Source organism: Chanodichthys erythropterus, chromosome 7, assembly GCF_024489055.1.
Source record: "Chanodichthys erythropterus isolate Z2021 chromosome 7, ASM2448905v1, whole genome shotgun sequence".
Lineage (NCBI taxonomy): Eukaryota > Metazoa > Chordata > Actinopteri > Cypriniformes > Xenocyprididae > Chanodichthys > Chanodichthys erythropterus.
The window spans coordinates 20,365,005-20,387,729 of record NC_090227.1 but is presented as its reverse complement, the minus strand read 5'-3'; positions in this window follow the sequence as shown (position 1 = coordinate 20,387,729).

The window sequence follows — 22,725 nt, the reverse complement described above, 5'->3', positions numbered from 1 at the left end:
GGCTAAATTGATCAAACATATGCTCATTGCGCTTCCTGCGGCTGGCCGCTCATTGTTCCTTAAAAAAAAAAACTTGATTTTAACAAACATAGAATGTTCCCAAAATATTTCTAAATTAACTAAAGAAACGAAAAGAAATTGACCACCTTGCCATTAAAAACAAAACTGAAATATTGTAATGGCTGCACATCAGCTGTGTTTGGGAAAGAGAGAGAGAAAGACAGACTCAGCTAAAATATAGTCTGATTATGGTTATGGCTAAAAATCCCAGAAAATATCGAGATATCATTTTTGTCTCTATCGGACACCTTTATATAGCCTATTCAATTAATCTTTTCTTGTTTGGTACACAATCCACTGATCATAAAGCTTAAAAAACTTATCTTTTCTCAACGATATCTGGTTGTCCTGCATCTTCAATAAACAAGTTAAAGTTAGTCCATAATGCAGCTGCTAGAATTCTTTCCAGTAGTTTTTACTTCTATTCATGACTTCTTTGTTAACTTATCTGTTTTCTTTTCTTCTTGTGGCTACTGAAACTATTTATTTATTTACATACTTGTATGAGCACCCAATCATTTATTTCTGTTGTCGGATAAAATGAATTAAACATGGGCCAACGACGCCATCTATTGGTGAGCGAGTGCCAGCGTCGTTGTTTAGCTCTATTTTCATTTCACGCAACGATAAGGATCGAGGACACGACAAATAAATAAATAAACAAACAAATAAAATTGGTGAATCATTTATATAAGGTTTTATTTATTTATATATTGAAGAGGCGGGGTCTGGTTTATAGTGTTATTATAATATTGTTACAATTTAAAATAATGGTTTTCTATTTTAATATACTTTATATTTATTTCTGAGATGCAAAGCTGAGTTCTCAGCATCATACTCCAGTCGTCTTTGACGCATGATCCTTCAATGTCAACGTCGGAAAAAATCGTGCTGCTTAATATTTTTCTGTGATATTTTTACAGGATTGATTGATGAATACTGGCAGATTATTATTCAAAATATAGAAATCTTATCAATTTAACATTATTGCTGAATAAAAGCTAACATTTTCTTTTTAAAAAAGAAAGGAAAACATGATAAAATAATATTAGAATCCTAATTTATATTTTAAATGTAAAATATAAGAAGAGAGGTGCTTGAAAAACTGAACATTAATCAGGCATAATGCATTTTTCCATGTATTTTATTATTATTTACAGCAACAGTCTCGGATCTAGCAGCTGATTGCGATCGATGGGTTGGCCATCAAGCATGTAGGCTATATTAAAAATGTAAAAAGATAAAAAAAACAATAACCCCCAAATGTAAAAAATTTCAAAACGGATTTCATTAAACTAAACGACATGAGTATACCTAAGAGCAACACAAACTTCGCTTTTAGGCTTTATACTTTTTATGTTATCTTTATACTTTTACAATTTAAAAAAGTAAAAAAAAAAAAAAAAAAAGTCTAAATTGTTATATATTAATATATGTATATTTAATATGCACGTAATTAATGTATATTGAGTTTGCCGGGGAAAAGTTGCACTAAAAACTGACAAAAAAAAATTAAAAAAAAGTCAGACGCAGACGTCACGTTACAATTCAGACTGAGATGTCACGTCCATTGAGAGCAGTGAATGAAGTGCAGGTAAATACTGCATTGGCTCACACACTGCACTGAGCCGTGTGAGGACCGTGTTCTGATACGTGTTAGCGAAAAAATAAATAAATAACTTCACTGCTACACGTGAATCACGCGTGAACGTCTGACTCGACACTTCACTGCCACACGTGATTTACGTGACGTCTGCGTGACGTCTACGCCTCGTCTGCGTCTTAAAATGAATGGATTTAATAGCAAAAAATTAAGACGTCAGTGAGACGTTCAGTGAGACGAGTGCAAGTTGCAACGTCATATTAATGAGCTCGTCCGAACGCCATATGATTGCTAAGCAAACTGAGAGGAGAACTAACGTGTATACGCACGCCAGCCGTCTGGCCAAAATCCCATAGTATATGGCAAGCCAAAGTACTCACAAACGCCTGGTCGGACGTCTGATTGCACACGGACGCGTCAAAAGCGCGCGTTTTGGCAGCAAAACGCGCGTCCTCGACGTGTGATTTGCGTTAAGAACGCGCGTTTTTAACGCGCGCTTTGGTATCATGGAAAACGCGCGTCAAGAACGCGCGTTTTTGTGTACCTAAACGCGCGTTCTCAACGTGTGATTTGCTATTAAAACGCGCGTTCTTGACGTGCGCTTTGGAGTGACAAAAAACGCGCGTTTTTGACGTGCGTTTATCATAACGAAAATGGGCGTCGAATACGTGCGTTTTGAGTCAGACAAAACGCTCGTTATGAACGTGTAAACAGGTAAACCAAACAGACAGTGCAAACGTGTGTTTGAAGTGTCCATCAGGCGAAGAGAACGCGCTCTTTCCTTAGTGTTCTCAAAAGTGCACGTCGAAAGCGTGTGCTCTCTCTTTAGGGCTTTGAGTCTGTTATAGGTTTAGGACAGCATTATCATTAAACTCAACCAAAACAACATGGAATTATCAAGGATAAATTTGGCAGATGATTATAATTGTTGAGTTATAATCCAGTATAATTAATATGAAATATGCATATAAAAATGTAAAACTATTATTTAAAATAGCCGTGGGGGATGACAGGATAAATATACCTTCGATCAAGGCCAAAACTTTGTAAGTTTGTAAGGAGCCAATAAAATACTACACCACATGTATGATCATCTTGGCTATATATTACGGTGGCGTATTGCCTCATACATAATATGTTTTCCACTCAATTATGTCGTTAAGACATCTTTACATCTTTTTCTCATAATAACGAGATGTTATGTCGTTAAAACGACATATTTTGTACGTGTACGAAAAATACCTTTATACCTTTATCTGATCTATAGAGCTCATAGCCTATATCAGTTCGATTTACATTTATTTTGTTTAGCGCTTTTCACAATACTCAGTCCTATAGTTTTAAGCAGCTTTATAGGAAATGCTTTAACATTACAATTTGGAGTACATAATCTGTTATCAAAGGTGACTGTACAAGTTATGGCCTAATTTCAGACATATATAGCCTACATACATAGGCTATATGTAGTTAGCTAACATTAATTTAAACAATGTAGCCTATTAAGGTAGAAACAATGAGCGATGTCCAGAAAAATGTGTAGACATAGCTTATATTAAACGCTGTAGCCTACTAAGAAAGCATAGGTACTACACAGAAAAATGTATTCGTGCAGAATTTGATATTTTAATAGCCTATCACTTAGTAGGCTACATTAAGAGACCTTAAGCTTTTTCTTTATAACGGTTTTCTATAAGAGAAAAACACTTAATTAAACGAACTGCGTTCATATCTTTGCTGTACATAGTATGGTTTAGTATGGTGTTTACTGAGTTTGGTCTTCTATGTCACACATTACACAAGCATTAAGCTTTAAACATGTATTTTAGGCTATTTCCACAACAAATCTATAATGGTATTCATAATGAGAATAGTTATAAAAAGTATAAAATAATCATAAACAAATTATAGCATTCATTACAAACAATATTTATTTTAAAGCCTAAAATATTATTTAAATCGAAACTGTTGGGCTCTCATTCGGCACAAATCCAATTGTTTTTTAGCACTTGGACGTTAAAATATATTTACGCCTATTATGTTGTTAAACAATGCTTTCATGTCCCAAAACCACACCCTTCAGATGCGCAAAAACATGTTTGGAACAGGGCCGATTATTTCAATATTAGGGGAATGAAATATGAATTATAATCATTCTAAATTACCTGGTATTATTCATGAATATTCAATAAGAATATCGACAAACTTTAGGCTATTTTGTATTTGTCTAGATTGGCAATATGTAGCTATTATTTTCTTTTTAATATTTTTTCCAATACATGTAATCTTTTAAACACTATTATTATTTTTTAAACTCTGCCTTTGTGCAAATTAACTTGGATGTATAACAAAATTTAGTAGTTTAGGCTTTAAAATATTGTTTGTAGGTAACGAATGACAATATAATTTATGTTTATTTAATACTTATATTTTGTATAGAACAATTTAAAGGATTTGTTGTGAAAATAGCTTAAAATACATGTTTATCGTATTTTTTTGTAAAAATTTCGTTTTCACCGGCTATCCCGGCTTCAGGTTGGCATAGGGGCATTTAATCCCATAGGGGGGCACCACTACTTAGGTATTTTTAGTTCCCCTACAAATCTTTTCAATTTAATGGTATTCAGAAAAACAGAACAATAATGAAAAATATAATATATATTTTCCATATGCACTAGTATTTAGATGCTATAGCCTATAGCCTATTTATTATTTAAACTCTCTGATTGTACACAGATATTTAAAATGAGCAGTGGAACTTTTTCTGTATTTGGTTGACTGTATTTTGTTTTGACAATAAACAGGCTGTGAAGTCAAGTTATAGTAGGCTAGCTACTAAAACTGATAGTCTATGGCGCCGGCGCGTTCACTTGATTTTTTTTTTTTTTTATAAAAGCGTAAACAACTTAAAATACTCAGACATTTATGGTCATAAGAGTAATACCATTCCAATCTGTGTAGGTATAACTATTATTGTAACTATTATTTGTACTCACACAATAAAACATTGCTTGAAAAATAAAGACAAGCAATGCCTTTTCGTGAACTTCTCAAAAATGAATGGAAACTCAGCATATTAGATGGTCTACTTGTCGAAACTTTGTACTTGTACTTTTTTTCTTTCATTTTCTTAATATGTTAATTATTTAGGTTTAATATATTTTGTGTATGCCTAGCTATATAGGAAGAAGCTATTTATTCCTTTTATAAGATTTTATGTCGTTTCTTCTCCGTTCACAGAAGCGCTGCATGCGATGCAATGAATCCTCCTGTTTTGTTGTTTCTTCTATATAGCCTAGGCTAAAACTGAACCCCTGGGATTTTTTCCTCATTCTAATTTCGTTTAATTCTAATTTAACATAATCTTGTCGGTTAATGAAAGGATCGCCTCAGGGGGGAGAAAGGAAATTATATTTAAATTTTTAACTAATATTTAGGCTATATTTTCTTAAATTTCAGGTTTATTTCGATTAGCATAAATGTTTTGAATAGTTTTTTTTTTTTTTTAGTTAACTATAGGCAAGGATAATATCCTTGCCTAGACAAAACACCCACAGAACTGCAGTATAGCCACAGTCATTTTTCCAGCTGTTTGAGCCACGAATATTTACAAATATTCACGAATTATTTAATGCCGTCTGAGACACAATCTCTGACCGGGAGTCTCAGACTCATCGAGGCCAATAAACCTTTTAAGAATAATGACACAAATGTTGGAAAAGTAATGTAGATATTTTTGGAGGTAGGCTATTGTCTCCACTTTCATTTATCAGTTTTATTTTGATAAATAGGTCAATGACAATATAGCATTATTGTTGTATCCGTAGTGTCAGGCCTGTTTACCGGTATTTTAGCTATATTATTTTTGAATAGGCCTATAATAAAATGCGACTGAAACACCAATGATATTTTTTTCTCTTTTATTAGGCTAGAAACTGCATAGGCTATAATATTGTGTTCATTATTCTATGGGCATTGCCATCGATACAGGCATCGAAATGTATTTTACACTATATTTGCTTATGCTTTTCGAGTGCGGAAGTGTGATAAAGGCACTGATCTAGGATAAATTCTCTATTATAGATCAGATAAAGGTAGCCTATATGTTCACGTCATATATGCCTACAAAATATGTCGTTTTAACGACATAACATCTCGTTATTATGAGAAAAAGATGTCTTAACGACATAATTGAGTGGAAAAAATATTATGTATGAGGCAATACGCCACCGTAATATATAGCCAAGATGATCATACATGTGGTGTAGTATTTTATTGGCTCCTTACAAACTTACAAAGTTTTGGCCTTGATCGAAGGTATACTATTTATCCTGTCATCCCCCACGGCTATTTTAAATAATAGTTTTACATTTTTATATGCATATTTCATATTAATTATACTGGATTATAACTCAACAATTATAATCATCTGCCAAATTTATCCTTGATAATTCCATGTTGTTTTGGTTGAGTTTAATGATAATGCTGTCCTAAACCTATAACAGACTTAAAGCCCTAAAGAGAGAGCACACGCTTTCGACGTGCACTTTTGAGAACACTAAGGAAAGAGCGCGTTCTCTTCGCCTGATGGACACTTCAAACACACGTTTGCACTGTCTGATTGGTTTACCTGTTTACACGTTCATAACGAGCGTTTTGTCTGACTCAAAACGCACGTATTCGACGCCCATTTTCGTTATGATAAACGCACGTCAAAAACGCGCGTTTTTTGTCACTCCAAAGCGCACGTCAAGAACGCGCGTTTTAATAGCAAATCACACGTCGAGAACGCGCGTTTAGGTACACAAAAACGCGCGTTCTTGACGCGCGTTTTCCATGATACCAAAGCGCGCGTTAAGAACGCGCGTTCTTAACGCAAATCACACGTCGAGGACGCGCGTTTTGCTGCCAAAACGCGCGCTTTTGACGCGTCAGTGTGCAATCAGTCGTCCGACCAGGCGTTTGTGAGTACTTTGGCTTGCCATAATAGTATTCAGGCGTCAGACGTCAGATATGAGACGTTAGACGTCACGGTCACGTGTTAGAGCTGCGCTCAAAGTGCGCGGCGGCGATGGCGGCGACGTAGTTGAGAAAGTATATTTTTTACTTTGCGTCTGGATAACGTACGTGTGGATAAACGTCTGGATAACGTACGTGTGGATAAACGTCTGGATAACGTACGTGTGGACTAGCGTCTGGATAATGTATGTGTGGATAACATTGATAATAATATTTTAGCTTTATTCTTATTTTGTCAAAAGGAAGCTTTAATTAAGGTGTAAATGTTCATAAATGTAGGAAGCATTATAAATCTGTCTCTCTGAATGAAGCTTGGTCATTCCTCCGGCCACCTCTGTTGCGCAAGCACCGCATTTGTTGACTTTTCTCCGTTTAAAGGACACACCGCTATTCCAGCTGAACTAAGGCTTTCACCTCTTAATATGGAAAATAATAATAATAATAATAATAATAGGCTAATAATAATAATAATAATAACAAGCCCAAAAATGCATATAAGTGGCCATGGTAACACTGCAAGTGCGCGCTTGGCTTGAAGCAGCTAAACAAATAAAACAGCAGAGACGAACTCAACGGTCAAACAGGTTTTTGTTTTTTAAGCGCATGTTTACGTAGAAAAATAATGTAAAAGTGCTGCAATGGCATAAAAAACATTAAGGTTAGCACAACGAAATAAACAAATATATTTCATGGTTATACACGCTCGTTTGAGATGTGTTGCATTAATTATTATTAGTAGGCCTAGACTTATTTATTTGTTCATGTGCTTGCATTCGATTTGTCTAATGCAATAAATTGAATTATTATATTTAAGCTTTAGTTATATTTTAGGTGATGTTGCTGGGTAAGTGAATTAAGAACAGTGCTCAGTCATAAAAAAATAAATAATGTTGTGTGTGCGTGAGGCGCCGACGCGATCACTTACATTTTCTTATAAAAGCGTGAAAAAAATAAAATACTCAGACATTTATGGTCACATTTATGTAACATTTCGAATCTGTGAAGGGTTAAATAGGCCTATTATTTCACAAGAAAAAAAAATGCCTGTAAAATAAAGAAAGCAAAAAGAATTTCCTTTCTGTGGACTTCTCAAAAATGAACCGAAACTCAAATAACTTACTTGTCGCAGTTTGTTCCTTTCATTTTGTTAATATGTTTATTATTTAGGTTAAATAAACTTCGCGCAGAGGTTATTTATTCCTTTTATAGGATTTCTCCATTCAGAAGCGCTGCTGCCCGATGATGATGATGAATCCTCATGTTCTGTTGTTTATTCTGCTATTTGTTCATGTAGGCTAAAACTAATTAAACCCCTGGGATTTTATTAATGGGTCACAGACACGTATTCATTGTAATTTCGTTTAATTCTAATTTTACCTTGTCGGTTAATGAAAAGATAATGATCTCGTCGGTTGAAAGTCAGGGGAGGAAACGAAATGACAAAGGCAACATTTAGTTTTCGTTTAGTTTAAGTTTTTTTTTTTAACTAATATTTTTTTTTTCTTATATTCAGGTTTATTTCGATTAGCATAAATGTTTAATAGCTAGTTTTATTTTTTCTTAGTTAACTATAATAACCTTGCCTGGGAAAAACATCCACAACTGCAGTACAGTCAATATTCCAGCTGTTTAAGCCATTTACAAATTCACGAACTATTTATTGCCGTCTGGGACACAATCTCAGGCCGGGAGTCTCAGACTCATTGAAGCCAAATACAGTTATTGATGCTCGGGAAGCTAAGCAATTTCTTAACGATCAGCATTTCATCTGAAAGAGGTTCGCCTGAAAATGTTGTCCAATAGAGGGAGCCACAGGATAAGGAATATTTTAAGCTTATTTTCCTTATTTTTAAGCTTATCTGTTTCCATACTTATACTTTTGAACTATAACCATTAAATTTCTTTAACCATGTTCTGACAATATAGTTTTACTGTACATTGACATATGAGAAATGCTTATCCCAAGAATAATTATTTTTATATGCTGTCTTAACTAATAGCCTATGACAGTTTGTTCTGCATGTGCATTTCTTTTTTCCGGTATATAGCTTACAATATTATAATTTCTATTAAAATACATGATTAAAGTGTTTGATAATAGGCCATAGCTTGCACTCTGAATTAATCTTTTAATTTCGAATTTGGTCTTTTAATTTAACTGTCTTTAATGCATCATGCATTTTTTTTTTTTTTTTTTTGATTTGTTTTATTTTATAAAGGATTTCTAAAAAACTCTGTAACAATATGTTTTACTTGGATAATGCTGTCATTATCTTAGCAGTAGTGTTTATGACAGGAGAAATGTGTTGATTAGTTGTCTCTGGTTGTCATTTTAGGACATTAAGCCCAGGCATTTTCAAGTTAAGCAATAGCACATCTTTTAATGTCAGTTGATTGGCTAATAGTGTACGTTAGGTCATGTTTTCGTCAACATATTTAAACAAAATTAGGAATGGAGAAATATTCAGCGATTTTGAGGTTCGTTAAATGTGTTTTCTTTTTGCTCAAAACAAAGCAAAAACACTCATTTACAGAACTTCAGACAATTTACAAAATAACAACTGGCAAAACTTACTTCAGACGTCACGGCGCAGACGTCACGTAGCTTCTCACGTAGCTTCTCACACGGTTTCTCAGGCGAGAAGAGGGGCGACGAAAGTGTCACGCTTCTTATCACACGTCATTGGTCACGGCTTCTGCTCACGGCAAGGTACGCGACGATCGACACGACTGATTGCTTAGTTAGCATCGTAAATAGAGAAACGACACCTCATACACTAGCAGCGAACGGTTGGTGTGTGTGCGTGCGCGCGCGCATGTTGACGACGCCGACGGTAAGTTACCAGGGCTGTCTCTCTGCCACATACAAAGGCCAGAGTAAAAAACATTTTAATATTCCGGGTTTTTTTGCCCCTCTTTGTACTTTGTAGATGCCACCCAAGAAGAAGAAAGGGGACATAAGAAGCAACCTATTGACTAAAGATGAAAATAAAGCATCCAACTGAAGCCCAAAAATGAAAGCAGAAGATCATAGAAAATAGGCTAGTGCTAAATTACAAAAAGGGGAAAAATTTTAAGTCTTTGCTGAGACATTATTATTATTATTAGGGGCCAAGCACCGAAGGTGCTTAGGCACCTATTGTTATTGTTGGCGTTCCGTACGCTTATTAGGGGCCAAGCACCGAAGGTGCTTAGGCACCTATTGTTATTGTTGGCGTTCCGTACGCTTATTATTATTCTTCCGCTTCTTATTCCGCTCTTGAAGTCTATGGCAGCCCATAGAACCGCTTGCGGGAAAGTTGTGAAATTTGGCACACAGTTAGAGGACAGTCTGACCTTTGTCCATAGCAAATTTGGAGTCTCTAACTCAATCCCTCTAGCGCCATCAGCTGTCCAAAGTTGCACTTATGTTTATGTTAATAACTTTTGAACCATAAGGGCTAGAAACAAAATTCTTTTTTCCTCTGATTCCTTGGGTCAAGACGAATCGATTGCACCATATGACGTCATTTTCCGTCATGAAAATTTTTCCGCCATTTTGAATTTTCTGAAAAACGTACTTTTTCGAACTCCTCCTAGGCCGTTACTCCAATTTTCACGAAAATTGAACCAGATCATCTTCAGACCATGCCGACAAAATTTTATGGAATTCAAGTTGATTTCTCAAACCGTTTTCGAAAAACACGCAAACGAATTGTACGTAGTGCTTGCGAAAATAGACATAAGGCTGTATCTCCGCAACGCTTTATCGTATTCAGACCAAACTTGGTAACTGTCATCACAAGCATGACCTGAGGCAACATGCAGCGTTTCGGCGCAGCGCCACCTAGTGGTGCGGAGATATGAAAAATGGCTATTTTTACTTATAACTTCTGATGGGTTTGGCCAAAAATCATGAATTTGGTCTCGTTGGATTCGGGGAATCATGCCGAGTCGAATGATATCCAATTTTCCCATATTGGACATTTTGGCCGTCGGCCATTTTAAATTTGGTGCTAAAATGCTGTATTTTACGAACGCATTAGCGTATCGTTATGAAACTCGGTATGGGTCATCAGCACAATGCCCTGAAGGAGCATACCAAGTTTAGGACCAGCGCCACCTTGTGGTCAAAAGTTATAACAAAATTTACAAAAATGCTAATAACTTTTGACTATATTAACCGATTGTAATGAAACTGTTTTCAGTAGATTCCTTGGGTCATTCTGAGAACATAGATATCAAACTTTCCATAGTCAGCTGAACTTCCTGTCCGCCATATTGCTTTTCTTTAAAAACCTACTTTTTCGAACTCCTCCTAGACCGTTGCTCCGATTTTCACCAAAATCGAACCGTATCATCTTCAGACCATGCTGACAAAAAGTTATGGATTTCAAGTCGATAAGTCAAACCGTTTTCGTATACCAGAGCAACGAATTTGAGGCATGATGCAAAAATGACTCTTGAAGCTGTATCTCTGCAATGCTTTATCATATTCAGACCAAACTTGGTATGTGTCATCACAAGCATGACCTGAGGCATCATACAATGTTTCAGCACAGCGCCACCTACTGGAGTGGAGATATGAAAAATGGCTGTTTTTGCTTATAACTTCTGATGGGTTTGACCAAAATTCATAAATTTGGTATGGTTCATCAGGACAATGCCCTGAAGGAGCCTGAGAAGTTTCGGACCAGCACCACCTTGTGGTCAAAAGTTATAACAAAATTGACAAAAATGCTAATAACTTTTGATAATATCTACCGATTGTAATGAAACTGGTCTCAATAGATTCCTTGGGTCATGCTGAGAACATAGATATCAAATTTGCCATATTCAGCTGAACTTCCTGTCCGCCATATTGTTTTTCTTTAAAAACCTACTTTTTCAAACTCCTCCTAGACCTTTGCTCCGATTTTCACCAAAATTGAACCGTATCATCTTCAGACCATGCCGACAAAAAGTTATGGATTTCAAGTTGATAAGTCTAACCGTTTTCGTATACCGGAGCAAAGAATTTGAGAGATGATGCAAAAATTACTCTTGAAGCTGTATCTCTACAATGCTTTGACATATTCAGACCAAACTTGGTACGTGTCATCACAAGCATGACCTGAGGCATCATACAGTGTTTCGGCGCAGCGCCACCTACTGGAGTGGAGATATGAAAAATGGCTATTTTTGCTTATAACTTCTGATGGGTTTGACCAAAATTCATTAATTTGGTATGGGTCATCAGGACAATGCCCTGAAGCAGCCTGAGAAGTTTCGGACCAGCGCCACCTCGTGCTCAAAAGTTATAACAAACTTGACAAAAATGCTAATAACTTTTTTTTCTAATTGCTCACTGCTGCTGTTGGTCTGATGCTCACGGCCATGTTGGCTGGCTTCTTGTGCCGTTTTTGTGCTTGGCCCCGTAATTGCTGCTTGCAGCTATATTTATTATTCTTCCGCTTCTTCTTCCGCTCTTGAAGTCTATGGCAGCCCATAGAACCGCTTGCGGGAAAGTTGTGAAATTTGGCACACAGTTAGAGGACAGTCTGACCTTTGTCCATAGCAAATTTGGAGTCTCTAACTCAATCCCTCTAGCGCCATCAGCTGTCCAAAGTTGCACTTATGTTTATGTTAATAACTTTTGAACCATAAGGGCTAGAAACAAAATTCTTTTTTCCTCTGATTCCTTGGGTCAAGACGAATCGATTGCACCATATGACGTCATTTTCCGTCATGAAAATTTTTCCGCCATTTTGAATTTTCTGAAAAACGTACTTTTTCGAACTCCTCCTAGGCCGTTACTCCAATTTTCACGAAAATTGAACCAGATCATCTTCAGACCATGCCGACAAAATGTTATGGAATTCAAGTTGATTTCTCAAACCGTTTTCGAAAAACACGCAAACGAATTGTACGTAGTGCTTGCGAAAATAGACATAAGGCTGTATCTCCGCAACGCTTTATCGTATTCAGACCAAACTTGGTAACTGTCATCACAAGCATGACCTGAGGCAACATGCAGCGTTTCGGCGCAGCGCCACCTAGTGGTGCGGAGATATGAAAAATGGCTATTTTTACTTATAACTTCTGATGGGTTTGGCCAAAAATCATGAATTTGGTCTCATTGGATTCGGGGATTCATGCCGAGTCGAATGATATCCAATTTTCCCATATTGGACATTTTGGCCGTCGGCCATTTTAAATTTGGTGCTAAAATGCTGTATTTTACGAACGCATTAGCGTATCGTTATGAAACTCGGTATGGGTCATCAGCACAATGCCCTGAAGGAGCATACCAAGTTTAGGACCAGCGCCACCTTGTGGTCAAAAGTTATAACAAAATTTACAAAAATGCTAATAACTTTTGACTATATTAACCGATTGTAATGAAACTGTTTTCAGTAGATTCCTTGGGTCATGCTGAGAACATAGATATCAAACTTTCCATAGTCAGCTGAACTCCCTGTCCGCCATATTGTTTTTCTTTAAAAACCTACTTTTTCGAACTCCTCCTAGACCGTTGCTCCGATTTTCACCAAAATCGAACCGTATCATCTTCAGACCATGCTGACAAAAAGTTATGGATTTCAAGTCGATAAGTCAAACCGTTTTCGTATACCAGAGCAACGAATTTGAGGCATGATGCAAAAATGACTCTTGAAGCTGTATCTCTGCAATGCTTTATCATATTCAGACCAAACTTGGTATGTGTCATCACAAGCATGACCTGAGGCATCATACAATGTTTCAGCACAGCGCCACCTACTGGAGTGGAGATATGAAAAATGGCTGTTTTTGCTTATAACTTCTGATGGGTTTGACCAAAATTCATAAATTTGGTATGGTTCATCAGGACAATGCCCTGAAGGAGCCTGAGAAGTTTCGGACCAGCACCACCTTGTGGTCAAAAGTTATAACAAAATTGACAAAAATGCTAATAACTTTTGATAATATCTACCGATTGTAATGAAACTGGTCTCAATAGATTCCTTGGGTCATGCTGAGAACATAGATATCAAATTTGCCATATTCAGCTGAACTTCCTGTCCGCCATATTGTTTTTCTTTAAAAACCTACTTTTTCAAACTCCTCCTAGACCTTTGCTCCGATTTTCACCAAAATTGAACCGTATCATCTTCAGACCATGCCGACAAAAAGTTATGGATTTCAAGTTGATAAGTCAAACCGTTTTCGTATACCGGAGCAAAGAATTTGAGAGATGATGCAAAAATTACTCTTGAAGCTGTATCTCTACAATGCTTTGACATATTCAGACCAAACTTGGTACGTGTCATCACAAGCATGACCTGAGGCATCATACAGTGTTTCGGCGCAGCGCCACCTACTGGAGTGGAGATATGAAAAATGGCTATTTTTGCTTATAACTTCTGATGGGTTTGACCAAAATTCATTAATTTGGTATGGGTCATCAGGACAATGCCCTGAAGCAGCCTGAGAAGTTTCGGACCAGCGCCACCTCGTGCTCAAAAGTTATAACAAACTTGACAAAAATGCTAATAACTTTTTTTTCTAATTGCTCACTGCTGCTGTTGGTCTGATGCTCACGGCCATGTTGGCTGGCTTCTTGTGCCGTTTTTGTGCTTGGCCCCGTAATTGCTGCTTGCAGCTATATTTCTTCTTCTTCTTCTTCCGCTCTTGAAGTCTATGGCAGCCCATAGAACCGCTTGCGGGAAAGTTGTGAAATTTGGCACACAGTCAGAGGACAGTCTGACCTTTGTCCATAGCAAATTTGGAGTCTCTAACTCAATCCCTCTAGCGCCACCAGCTGTCCAAATTTGCACTTATATTTATGTTAATAACTTTTGAACCATAAGGGCTAGAAACACAATTCTTTTTTCCTCTTATTCCTTGCCTCAAGACGAATCGATCGCACCATATGACGTCATTTTCCGTCATGAAAATTTTCCGCCATTTTGAATTTTCTGAAAAACTTACTTTTTCAAACTCCTCCTAGGCCGTTACTCCGATTTTCATGAAAATTGAATCAGATCATCTTCAGACCATGCTGACAAAAAGTTATGGAATTCAAGTTGATTCCTCAAACCGTTTTCGAAAAACTAACGAACGAATTGTACGTAGTGCTTGCGAAAACAGAAGTAAGGCTGTATCTCCGCAACGCTTTATCGTATTCAGACCAAACTTGGTACATGTCATCACAAGCATGACTTGAGGTACCATGCAGTGTTTCGGCGCAGCGCCACCTACTGGTGCGGAGATATGAAAAATTGGTATTTTTGCTTATAACTTCTGATGGGTTTGTCCAAAAATCATAAATTTGTCTCGTTGGATTCGGGGAATCATGCCGAGTCGAATGATATCAAATTTTCCCAATTCGGCCATTTTGGCCGTCGGCCATTTTGAATTTTGTGCTAAAATGCTGTATTTTACGAACGCATTAACGTATCTTTACAAAACTTGGTATGGGTCATCAGCACAATGCCCTGAAGGAGCCTGAGAAGTTTCGGCACAGCGCCGCCTTGTGGTCAAAAGTTATAACAAAATTTACAAAAATGCTAATAACTTTTGACTGTATTCACCAATTGTAATGAAACTGGTCTCAGTAGATTCCTTGGGTCATGCTGAGAACAAAGATATCAAATTTGCCATAGTCAGCTAAACTTCCTGTCCGCCATATTGTTTTTCTTTAAAAACCTACTTTTTCGAACTCCTCCTAGACCGTTGCTCCGATTTTCACCAAAATTGAACCGTGTCATCGTCAGACCATGCCGACAAAAAGTTATGGATTTCAAGTCGATATGTCAAACCGTTTTCGTATACCAGAGCAAAGAATTTGAGGCATGATGCAAAAACGACTCTTGAAGCTGTATCTCTTCAGTGCTTTGACATATTCAGACCAAACTTGGTATGTGTCTTCACAAGCATGACCTGAGGAAGCATACTCTGTTTCGGCGCAGCGCCACCTACTGGAGTGGAGATATTAAAAATGCCATTTTTGCTTATAACTTCTGATGGGTTTGACCAAAATTCATAAATTTGGTATGGGTCATCAGGACAATGCACTGAAGGAGCCTGAGAAGTTTCGGACCAGCGCCACCTTGTGGTCAAAAGATATAACAAAATTGACAAAAATGCTAATAACTTTTTTTCTAATTGCTCACTACTGCTGTTGGTCTGATGCTCCCAGCCATGTTGGCTTGCTTCTTGTGCCATTTTTGTGCTTGGCCCCGTAATTGCTGCTTGCAGCTATATTTATTATTATTATTATTATTAGGCTATTATTATAATAATAATAATAATAATTATTATTATTATTATATATTGCCCAAGCGTATTTACCCCATCGCCAGCTCTGCTAATGGTCAGCTACCGGGACTTTTCCATGCCTAGCCAATAAGTCTAGAGTTGTTTCTTTATTTTTTTTTTTTTACTATACATGAATTATCATGATGCACCGATCGAAATTAGCCTACTGAAAATATATTGTTAGACCAGCTAAAATAGCCTATATTGTTAGACCAAAAATATCTTATCGATTAATTAAGTAATAAAGACATGTAATAAAGTAATAAAGACATTTATAAAAAAAAATAAATAAATAAATAAATTAAAAAAAAAGGAAAGAAAGACGTCTATTGCTTCAGTCTTATTTAAAGGCCGCGGAAACATGGGTTCGTTTGTTACGCAATCCATTCCACACCCGACGTTCTTGGTTTTCTTCCCATTTATTAAATATAGGCAATTGGTTGATGAAACATTGATTGAAATTAAGATACAATTTCTAAAAAACGAAATTCACTTTAAAGAAAGACTTAATATAAAACAAAACTTAATGAAGTGGTCAAACTCAAGTCTGACCCGCTGCATGTCTCCCAACATTGCGCATCCGTCATGCTATTCAATTATCATAATCATCGAGATGAAATTAAATAATAATAATAATAAGCTATAGCCCACTATAAATATTAAACTAAATTTGCTACATTTTATCCCTCTGGCCGACGAACGCGCCGGCGCTTTCTGATGGATTTTTTCCTCATGACAGCTGAAACAACTGAAAACAGGCCTTCCCTCATTTTTGGCGATAGCCTATAGACTAGTGCAAGACTACAATGGTCTACTTTTATTTGTGTATGCTCACAATAACAACAAACTATTGTACTTTTGTAAAATAAAATAAATAAATTCTAGTCTCTCTGCTAGAATTTTTCTGGAACGTCTCAGACATTTTACTTTAACTCAGAGAATAATGTACCTAAAAGAATTTTAGGTATTTTTCCATTTTTCGATAAGAAATTCATAAGTCTGGTTTAAATAAGGCGATCAATCCGCTGGAACGTGTTGTTTCTGAAATCATGGCCAGTGCTCGTTGCTGATGTTATCAGTTCTCTTGGCGCTCGTGCACACGCGCAGTTTTCACACAGACAATCGAGCGTTTCGTTCTGGTAAAAGCACAAAACAAACTGCACACAACGTGTCCTTGCTCTTGACGTACAATCACTGATGAACACCTTTGGTTTTAATGAGTAAATTAGCCTATAGTTATTCCTGCCTGCCGGTATTTAGTCTGTGATATCAAATCACTAAACATTATAGCATATATAGGCCTACTAGCCAAATATTATTCAATAATAACATCAAATGTTATAAACCTTATCTTTTTAATCAAACCAGTTTCAGAACGTTTATAATACAGAAGGAACGCTGGAACAGAAACGTTAAAATACCGATTCTGCTCGGAGTGGAGTGATTTAATTTTTTTTTTGTTTTGTTTTTAAGCCCTGGTATAAACTTTAGTAAAATGTTGATAAATTGTGCAGTCTTATACTGGTATCCCAGATTTCAATATTTGGTTTAAATGCCTGCTTGAGGTCTCTGTGAAAGTTTTAAAGCAGTTTTAAAGCAGTCTTATGTGCCGCTTTCAGACCGGTCACATCCGTAACGGAAAACTGTCACATCTGTAACGTTGTTTTTTCCTCATTTATGCGAACACGAAAAATGAAATAAAATTATAATTTTTGCTCTGTGGAGAGCCAACCCTTCTTCATTAGGTGGGCAGTTTTACTTTTGGTTTGTGCAATGTAATTCGCAGAATTCTTAAAAAATATATTGTCACCCAAAACTTAGTGTCCCCACCAAAGCTGAGACCAAACCTACGCCCATGATTCAAACAGATTTTTATAATGGATATAATATTAAGGACATCGACCTAAAGAATGAATATTATATCAGACATACAGTAGGTAATGCTTGCAAGCAGGCGTGCTGTTGACACGGGGTCAGGGGGGGTCAGGACCCCCGCAGATTTGAGAAGACAGAAATCGACCCCCGCACTTTTGATAAGGGCTGCTTCAATCAGTCACAATATATTATCTTTTAGCTTAGGATATTTTCTTTCAAATGAGACCATTTTCACGTTTCTGTGAGCTTTCTTTCGTAAATAATCAACTGTTTTGTCGCGGATGTGAACAGGAAATGCGCTCTTGAACGGAGAAACACGCAATCTCCAAACCATCGATCAAAGTGTGCTAACGTTTTAGGACAGGTCGATGGTATACAAATCAAGCCCGAACGTTAGCGTTTGTCAATCAAGCCAAACCATCCATTCAGAATCCGAGAAATTTTACACTTTAAGCAAGGAGGCTGATCTCTCAGGTTGACGTGCATCTATAGACTGTTTTGCTTTTGGTAATTACATCTAGAAAGTTAAAAGCATTGATGGCATCTATAATAGAAATATCTGCAAGCTAAATGAGAGTTATTGCCTCGACCAGCGACGCAGTGGGGAGGACGCACGTGAGGAGACCTGCGCGTTTAATTGGTGTATACTGTGATACTGCATTTACAATGCTTATCAGTGGTGTGCACTTTGACCGCGAAAGTGAAATCTAATACAAAAGAAACCCCTTGTTGATTATCAGTTTGTGTTAATAATAGGCGATCTGGCACTGGGATGTGTTGTTTTTGAAATCATGTTGAGTACTCGTTGCCGCTGTTATCAGAGTTCTCGGCGCTCGTGCACACTGCGCAGTCTTCACACGGACGAGCGCTTCAATTCACTCTATTAGTTACGTTGAAATCACAAAACAAAATACACATAAACGCGTCCCTGCTTTTGATATACAATCAGCGATGAACATCTTTTGTTTTAATGAGAAAAAAAAATAAATAAAAAAAAAATCATACATGGTTGGATTAGAACCCAGAACCTCTTGCACACTAAATGAAAATGCTGCCACTAGTTCATCAGGACAGTCTATAATTAATAGTGGATCCATCCACTTATTTATTAACTAATATACATACTCTTGAGATTAACGACATATTGTAATGTAGCAAATGTAAGGAAGAAACTATCATATTAATTTTAATATTATTATTATTATTGTTGTTGTTGTTGTTGTTGTAATAATACAACAATAATATTTTTTTTGGGATATGAAAGGGTTAAAGGATTTGGACTTGACTATGTTAAGTGGGAAACTGATATGCAATTTTTTATTTATTTATTTATTTATTTATTTATTTATTTATTTATTTATTTATTTATTTTATTGTGAAAGTGTATAACAAAACAATGTTAGCACAAGAGAGCTTATACAGTGTGGAGAAGTAAACTGTAAACTTGCAATAGATGAGGGAATAAAACCAGTATGGAGGGTGCTGTATGGAGGGTCCATTGACAAAATGTGTTGGTGATTTACAGTTTTTACATGGAATTTTACATGGTGTTGTGGCAGTGAATGCTTTTATTACTGTTATTAATCCTAATGTTGATAAGTGTATTTTTTGTGGCCACAGAGAGACTGCATTTGAATATAGAAGATTAATGTCATTGTTTGAATTATTAAGTAAGGCATTTTTAAAATGTGAAGAGGTATATACGCAAATATATATATGTATATATATATATATATATATATATATATATATATATATATATATTTTTTTTTTTTTTTTTTTTTTTTTTTCGGGTGCTGGCTATAGACAGAATTAGGTTGGTTGAGCAAAACTTCCATTTTACACTGAGAAATACAATTGAGAATATGCATGTTTAGGAGCTTTTGCCTATTTTCAAAGCATTTCTAAAGTCAATAAAATTAGATTTTAGGTTCTATAGAGCAATGATGTTGAATTTTTTTGTATAGCAATGGTGTTTTAATAATGATATTTGTTAAAAATCTCTCTCTCCCTCTCTCTCTCTCTCTGTGCACATGCACATGTCAGCAGATAGACGACGAACACAGAGGTAAGTGATATAAACAACAGCAGGTTTATTGAAAAGAGATGATCCACAACACAGCAGTAATAGCAGTCCAAATAAGCAGGTTTGGAGAGGGAATATCTTAATGAAGCTTATCTGTGAGTGATACAGTCTTTGTTTCTTTCGTAGGAGATCCAGTGGTTGAAGAGGAAGGAGACAACAGAAAGCAGGATCTGAGGGGAGCTAGGATGGCCAGAAGTAACAACAGGTAAGTGAAGCGCAGGTAAGTCAATCCAGGAACACAAGTCCAGACAGTGAGTGAAGAGGATGAGTGCGGTTTTATAGAGCTGACCGGTGATCGCTGACAGGTGCAAGGAATCAGTAATCAGGTGATTGTGATCTGGCGAATGTGGTGAGTGGTGACGGTGGTGACTGGGTTGGTGACTGAGTTGTGGCAGAATGTAGCAAAGTTTGTGGTGCGTGGCTGTGGTTTTTCCAACTTTCACGGTTAGTTTGTGTGTTTTTTTTTTTTTTTTAATGATTATTTTCACCAAGTTGTTTAGAAAGTTTCGTTATAGGGGTTGGGGGGTGGCTTATCTTTTGTTTGTGTAGCTGGCCATAATGGCCAGCGTGAAGGAGGGAGTGGGGTTTGAACAACGCACCTGACGGCATGAGATTAAGGTGCTGGTCGGCATTGAGTGTTCTGTAGAGGAATGTAGTCTTGCGATAAAATCAGCTTCTTAGACTAAACCAGCTTCTTTAGCATAAAATCAGCTTCTTAGACTCAGTTGAGAAGGTGAATAAGATTGTTGAACAAGGAGTTGTAGTAAAAAATGCACATACTCCCGTTTTTCCCCTTGTCAATCCAGCAAAGAAAATTACTATGTCAAATGTCCCACCATTTATCAAGGATGATGTTCTGGAATGTGGTCTGTCATGATATGGTCAATTTGTTTCGGCGATAACAAATCGTATGTAAGTCGCCGCTTTTGAAGCACATAGTGTTGTTTAGACGACAAGTGTTTATGGTGTTGAAGCAAGGAATTGAAGAGTTGAATCATTCAAATTCATGATTGATGGTTGGACAATGTAATTTTTGTCACGACTGAAACAATGAAGTGTATTAATTGTGGCAAAGAAGGAAACTTGGTTAGAGCTTGTCCTGAAAAAAGAGACCAGGTTTCAGATATGAGAGAAATTCAAGGTAGTAATACAACTAAGGAAAATGAAGTAATAGAAAATGATGTGCAAAATGTATGTGGAATCAAAATGAGTACTGTAGAATTAACAGAGAAAAAAAAAAAAAAAAAACTTTAATGCACAAGAAAATAAAGAGGAAGTAAGAGAGTAAATGGCAAAAGATGTTGCAGAATTTGTTTCTGGGCAAGATTTGATGGAAGCTATTGAACCCAATTTCAAAGTACCAGTTAAGTAAGCATAGAGATTCCCTCACTAAATTTGAACTGTGCATGAGATGGTAAAAAAAAAAAAAAAAAAAAAAGTTTATTTTTATGTGTTGATGAAATTAAAAAATATTGACATATAATTTGCACAAGAAACTCACTCATGTATTGATAATGAAGTTGATTGGCAGAGGGAATGGGATGGCACTGTCATAATGAGTCATAAAAGTTCAATGAGTACTGGAATAGCCATTATTTTTTCAATGTCTTTTATACCTCTGTCATATGATGTAGAATAAGTCATAGCAGGAAGGCTTATTAAAGTCATTGTAAAGTATGAAAGAAAAACAATGATTTTGATTAATGCATATGCTCCTGTTAATGCAAAAGAAAGAATGCATTTTTGGAAAAGTTGTCTGAAACACTAGCCGTATGTCAGTGTCCTGATTTTCTTTTTTTTTTTTAGCTGGAGATTTTAATTGTACAATCAATAACTTCAAAATCAAAGATTTTTTTAAGATCAAAATCATGTTGAGCTACACATGGCTTCAAGAAATAAGCTTGCAAGTGTTGTGGAAGCTTTTGATTTAGTTGATGTATAGCATAAAAAGCATGGAGTTTTTAGACAATATTCTTGGGCACATTATCAAGAAAATTCTATTTCCATAGCAAGAATTGATAGAATATATTGTTAGAAACATAATTTACAGATATTTTAATCCTGTGCTATAACTTAGTTTTTCAGATCACAGTCTGGTTTTCAGAGTTGTTTTTATTAATTCTATCAAAGTAAAGTGTGCTTATTGGCATTTCAATGCTTCATTGTTAAATGATACTCGTTTTAAGAAAGGTTTTATGTTTTTTGGGGGGAACAATGGAAGACAAATTTACAGCAATCTGAATCAATTCAACAATGGTGGGATGTGGGAAAGGTTCAAATTCAACAATTTTGTAAACAATACACTCTTAATACATCCAGGAGTATTGCTGAATTAATTGAATTTATTGATCTTGAATCTGAAAAAATTGAACTTCAGTTTTTAAGTGATTCTACTCAAGATCAAAGTCATGTTCAATCCATTAAAAAGAAAGAAAAAAAAGAGAACTTGGTGTTCATTTGGTTCGTAAAGTTGGACAAATCCTACAAAGTTTTCAAGATTCATTAACAGAAGAAGAAAAATTGTGGCTAAAAAATTGGACAAAATGGTGTGAAATACCTGATTGTGCTGATCTTTTTCCGAGCATGGGCGCAAGACCATTAATGGATGAAGAGGACTTTCAAGTGTAATCTTGGATTTTTAAAAATGTTTTTCACTTTACTGTTTTAAATTCTATTATAGAAAAAAGTGCTTATACTTTTTGTGTTAAATGTTGAATAAGGGTTGGAGATATTCAATGAAAAATATTACATGGTATTATTGCTGTTAACGCTTCGTGCCTACAGTCGAATCACAGCTGTGCTGATATACAGCCATATTGCACGACTA